We start from the raw sequence: 6,000 nt of genomic DNA, 5'->3' as shown, positions 1-6,000 counted from the left end.
TGGCAGCAAATGTGCCTACATTGTCCCCTAGTGGCTGACCCCATGAGAGACCCACAGCCCCTGTACCCCTGTGGCCAACTGCCCTTTCTCTCAGAGCTTGGCTTTTATGCCCAGGGTGATTTTTCAAGATGAAAGATATTTGTACTAGTGTGCATGTGTTTACTAATAGTTAAATTAGGGAATTCCCTGGCGGTCCAGTGGTTAGAACTCTGCTTCCACTGCAGGGGGCACTGGTTCGATCCCTGGTGGGGGAAATAAGATCCTGCATGCTGCACAGAGAGGCCAAAAAAACCAAACAAACAGGTCAAATTAAATTTTACATATTTGAATAAACATTCTATGACTTAGAACCATTCTTAGGGGAAATAAAAAGATGAATTGAAACATCAAAGCAAGTACTTCAGGTTTCTGAAAAAGTTCTACCATGTCTATCAATCAACCAACAGATATTTATCAAGTATAAAAAGTATGCCAGGGCTTCCCTGGTGGCACAGTGGTTGAGAGTCCACCTGCCGATGCAGGGGACACGGGTTCGTGCCCTGGTCCGGGAGGATCCCACATGCCGCGGAGCGGCTGGGCCCGTAAGCCATGGCCGCTGAGCCTGCGTGTCCAGAGCCTGTGCTCCACAACGGGAGAGGCCACAACAGTGAGAGGCCTGCGTACCGCAAAAAAAAAAAAAAAAAAAAAAGCATGCCAGGCACTGTTGTAGGCACTTGTCATACACTCATGAACAAAACAGACAAAGATCCCTGCCGGCATGGAGCATAATGTTCTAGTATGAGGACAGCACTAATGATCGTATTTCCCCTCAGGATAACATTCAAACCAGGCTATTTGTAAACTTGATGTGTTTCAATAACGGTACTATTATGAACGGTGTTCTTAACATCCAATCACGTGGCTGGTGTCTGTCTTATCTCTCTAACCTGCCTTCAGGGCAAGCTGCAGGCGACCGCAACATGTCACTCACACAGCTGGTACCAGTTCCAGTCACACCTCGCCATACAAATGCGTTAGTCTGCTCCGTATACTATTTTCTCACTCCAGGGTGACTGTTGTGGAGAGATAGGTATGTCTTCCTAAACTGTGTGCCAAAGTGTAAGCAGTGCCTTACCAGTCTTTCCTCTGGTCCGGGGGTGAAGACGCATCCCTCTCCCTTCAGCACCACTTGGCGAAAGGCCTCCTGAGCAGGTGTTGCCTGGGGCCAAGCTCCGGTTTGCATCAACAGGCCTAGTTATCTCAGGCCTCTAATTATGGGAGAAAAATGGGTAAAGAAGGCTTTAGTTACTCTTATCACATTACGGTGCTTAAAAGACACAAAATTTCAAGGTAATTTAATAAATTACTTTTTCATTGTCTAACTTTTAAAGGAAATATAATTCATCCTTATTATTGATGTTGTGAAAGATTAAACACTTGTATCACCATTCTTGTAATGGTGTCTTTTATTTCTAACTAATTCTAAGGATAGACAATGAACAAATTCATTAAGTGTTTAAATCTATTGACTCCCTAAATTTTATAAATAGATTTTTTTATATTTGGAAGAGTGTCATTAAAAAAATCATATGGCAATTCTATGCCCTCCAAAAATGCAATTTATTTTAATATTGATGATTTAATTTTTAGTTATTGTAATAAAATATGCTTTTAGTGTTTCTGTGGCATTATGTTTCAGTAGGATGAAGCACGTTTAACTTAAATACTCTTTCTTTACTTTGAAAATGGAGAAATGAAAAACAAAGAGGTTTAGTGGCATCTGTGGATACATTCATAGTAAGGAGGCAATAAAGCAATGAAAAAATACCAACCGTAACTTTTTGCAAATCCACTATTCAGTTGCTGATTCTGGGAGTAACCAAATAAAATATTGTGTGTGAGCAATGACATCAGTTTGAACCACAGTTTTTTAAAAGGTATATACTTCAGTTTCTCTAGAGAATCAGCTTTTATTACTATTTGGGTATTGGCAGCATTATTTGGTGAGAACAGCATTGGAAATGGATGTGAAATATTTTAATTAAAATTATGATTTTTCTATCAACTAGGTGACATTTCTCTGAGAGCCATCTTCCTCATTTGTAAAATGAAGATGTTTGGTTGAGGTAACTTGGAAAATTTCTTCCAAGTGATGAAAAATATAAAGTATTCTCACATTATAATTTTATGATACATTCAGATGATGGTAGAAGACCTTATGAAAGACAAATAAATGATGTATAGTCAGCCAGATGCTGTGGCTACTTCCAAAAGAACTTGTTTTAGAAGTATATTTCTTTCAGACCCATCTCAAAGTACTGTTAGTTAAAACTTTCATTGCAGGAAGCATTTTTCTGTGCTTCAAATAAGGCCACTATTAGATTCAATGATGTGTAAATCCCATAAGCCATCTTTCTTTTCTTGCAACTTAGAGCAGAGCATGGAATTTTAAGTTGCCCCAAACAAAGGGTAAATAGATACTGATTATCGTCATTCAAATAATCACTTAGATGTTGTAGAACTAACGGATTTTCATATGCATTTATCCATATAATTCCTATAACATCAGTAGTCCTGCAAGTTACATACAACATTCTTTTTTTTTGTTGTTGTTGCGCTACACGGGCCTCTCACTGTTGTGACCTCCCCCGCTGCAGAGCACAGGCTCCGGACGCGCAGGCTCAGCGGCCATGGCTCACGGGCCCAGCCGCTCCGCGGGCATGTGGGATCTTCCCGGACCGGGGCACGAACCCGTGTCCCCTGCATCGGCAGGAGGACTCTCAACCACTGCACCACCAGGGGAGCCCACATACAACATTCTTTAACCTAATTTTATAGAGGAAAAAACTGAGTTCCAGGGAGGTAATGTAATTTTCCCAGGGTCTCATAACTATCGAGTGGAAATATCTTGCCTGTATCTAGTGAGGTGGATAGGAAAGAAAAAAAGTACGAGGCAAAAATTAAACTATGGGGCTTCCCTGGTGGTGCAGTGGTTGAGAGTCCTCCTGCCGATGCAGGGGACACGGGTTCGTGCCCCGGTCCGGGAAGATCCCACATGCCCGCGGAGCGGCTGGGCCCGTGAGCCATGGCCGCTGAGCCTGCGCGTCCGGAGCCTATGCTCAGCAACGGGAGAGGCCACAACAGTGAGAGGCCCGCGTACCGCAAAAAAAAAAAAAAAATTAAACTATGTTGTTTATTACTCCTGTTGCTCTCTGTGGGTAAGGTGAGAAGTGGGGCTGGATTACAGTAGCTGACGTTCCTGGAACTAAGGAGAAAACAACAAAGATGTTCCATTTGTGTTAACTTTTCATTCTGCCTGAATTTGGTCCCCCAAATTATGTGACTTCATGGTCAATTAATGTTCCTTTTTTCACGTGTGTTTTATACTATCCACAGAAAATATCCAACCTGTTCTGGTCAAGGTTTGAGATTTTGTGCAGACTGAGGCCCTTCTATGCAAATAGTTCAAATTCAGGAATTCTGATTTACCTCAATTACTTTACATAATAGCTGTTGAATTTAGATATTCTCTCCTATAACTGAAGTGCTTCTAATATTTAAGTTGTGAACTTTTAAAATTTACCCTAAAAACTTAAATTTTGATGTAATTTCATTCTTAAAGAAAACTTACAAGAATACTACAAAGAACTCCACATAGCCTATACTCACTTTCTTCAGTTAACATTTCACTCCCCTGTTTTATCATCTATTCCTCCTTTTTCTGTATATAGTCATATATACATTTTTCCTGAACCATTTGAGAATAATTTTGCAGACATCATGTCTCTTTATCCATAAAGTTTTATTTTGTATTTCCTAATACTTTTCTTTATATATTCACAGTAAAATTGTCAAAATTAGGAAACTTATCATAGATACAATACTATTAATTAATTCACAATCCATATTAAAATTTCCCCATTGTTTCAATAAAGTCTCTGTTTGTTTGTTTGTTTTTCTGGTTCAGGCTCCATATCAGGATCATCATCACATTTAGGTTTCATGTCTCTTTAGTTTCCTTTAATCTGGAAAAGTTCCTCAACCTTTCTTTGTCTTTCCTGATTTTGACATTTTAGAGGCATATAGGCCAGTTGTTTTGTAGACCGTCTCTTATTTGGGGTTTAGCTGGTGTCTCTTCATGACCAGATTCAGGATGCATTTTTGACAGTGACATCAAATAAGTGACATCATATCCTTCCTAGAGTGTCAAGAGGTATATGGTGTTGGTTTGTCCCATTATTGTTGTTTACTTTCATTATGTGGTTAAGATAGTATTTACTAGATTAATCCACTATGAAGTTATTATTTTCTTTTTGTGATCAAGAAACAATTTGTGAGGGGATATTTGAGACTATGTAAATAGCCTCTTCATCAAACTTATAATACACTAGTCTAACCCTACACACTGAGAAAAATAATCTTTGTAACTTAAATTCAGTATCTATGTATATTTTTTTCTTTAGATCTTGATTATACAGTAAAAGAACTGTATTTGAAAGTTATTTAGTTTTAAAAAAAATATTATCATTCCCTTCTGTGTGGTTATGTTATTCACTTGAATTTAGTTAGGTTCATTTGTTCCTGGTTTTATTCCACCCCCCTCCCCCCATTCTTATTTATTTGACTTAAAAATATCTAGAACATTAACATTTCTCTAAAAGTCCAAACTCTATAAAAAGTTCTCAAAGACATGTCATTTCCCATCTCTTCTACTCCATTCACGTCCAACTCAGGTAAACAATTAACAGCATAACCAATTTCATGTGTTTCTGATTTATCCATTCCGTGTTTATTTTTGGGGAAAAAAGCATATATAAAAGTTTCTTATTTTCTTTCTTTCTTACAGAAAAGATAGCATCCTATGTATAAAGCATGCTAAAACTTTGCTCTTTTCAACTAATAGTATTTTCTGGAAATACTCCATGCTAATTTATAGAGATCTAACTCATTCTTTTTTTCCAGCTATGTAATGCTCCATTGTGTGAGTATACATAATTTATTCATTCGGTTTCCCATGTGTGGAAATTTATGTTGCTGCCAATAATTTGTAATTACAAATAATAGATAATGTTGGGCAAATGTACTTTTATTTTATTGAATGTATAAGTCATGACTTTTAAATCAGTTTTTTTTCTTTTTCTCACGTTTTACACATGTAGAAGTAACCAAAGGCATTAACTCCTTTTTCATGTGCAAAAACAAAGATTCATAACACTATGCTTGCTGAAAATCTATATAGGAATTATATAGCCTGGAAAACTGTAGCTACATTTTGTGGAAGTAGAAATTGTACCACATATTTGTATAACAGCAAGGCAAGTGTGGTCTCTAGGAAGTATAGGTAAAGTTGATTAGATTGCAATGTATACTTAAAAGCTGAATAATGCACTCTTGTAAAACACTCTTCAAAATTATTTAACTTCCCATGATATCATCACAGCATGTGCAAAAAAAATCTTTAGTGTTATCTTTTCCTGTCACATGACTAGTGCAAACAAAAGAAATCCTTATCTTTTTGTTTCTATTCTGGCCCTTTATAAAATGGCATTAAGCACCATTCAAAACTTACATAGTAAAGGTTTGTTTTGAGGAAAAAAGATTTATTTTGTATTTCAAACAAATTATACTTGCTAAATTATAAAGTAAAATTTTTCCCACCAACTGAAGGTTTCTAGCATTTTACATGTATAGAAAGCTTTAAAGTTTTAAAACCACTTTCCTAGATATTTTTACATTGAAGTCTCATAGCAACCCTTGGCATAGAGAACTAGGCAAGAGTTATATTGTACTTAATTTACAAAAGAGGAAACAGAGGCATTTAGAGAGTTTGAGAAAATTTCCCTGGGATGTAAGACTCTGGACTAAACGTTGAACTAGAATCCAGGACATTTTTTTTTCTTTATAAAGTGGATTGTGCCTATTTCATAGCATTATTGTGGTGATCAAGTAAGGCAATGGACTTGAAAATGTTAAAGTTGTACACAGATAGTAGTTTTATTATTAAAATTTTGGGGCTTTGGT

The sequence above is a fragment of the Mesoplodon bidens genome, assembly GCF_964165515.1.
Source record: "Mesoplodon bidens genome assembly, chromosome: 20".
NCBI classification, from domain to species: domain Eukaryota; kingdom Metazoa; phylum Chordata; class Mammalia; order Artiodactyla; family Ziphiidae; genus Mesoplodon; species Mesoplodon bidens.
Note: the sequence above shows the minus strand (reverse complement) of the source record.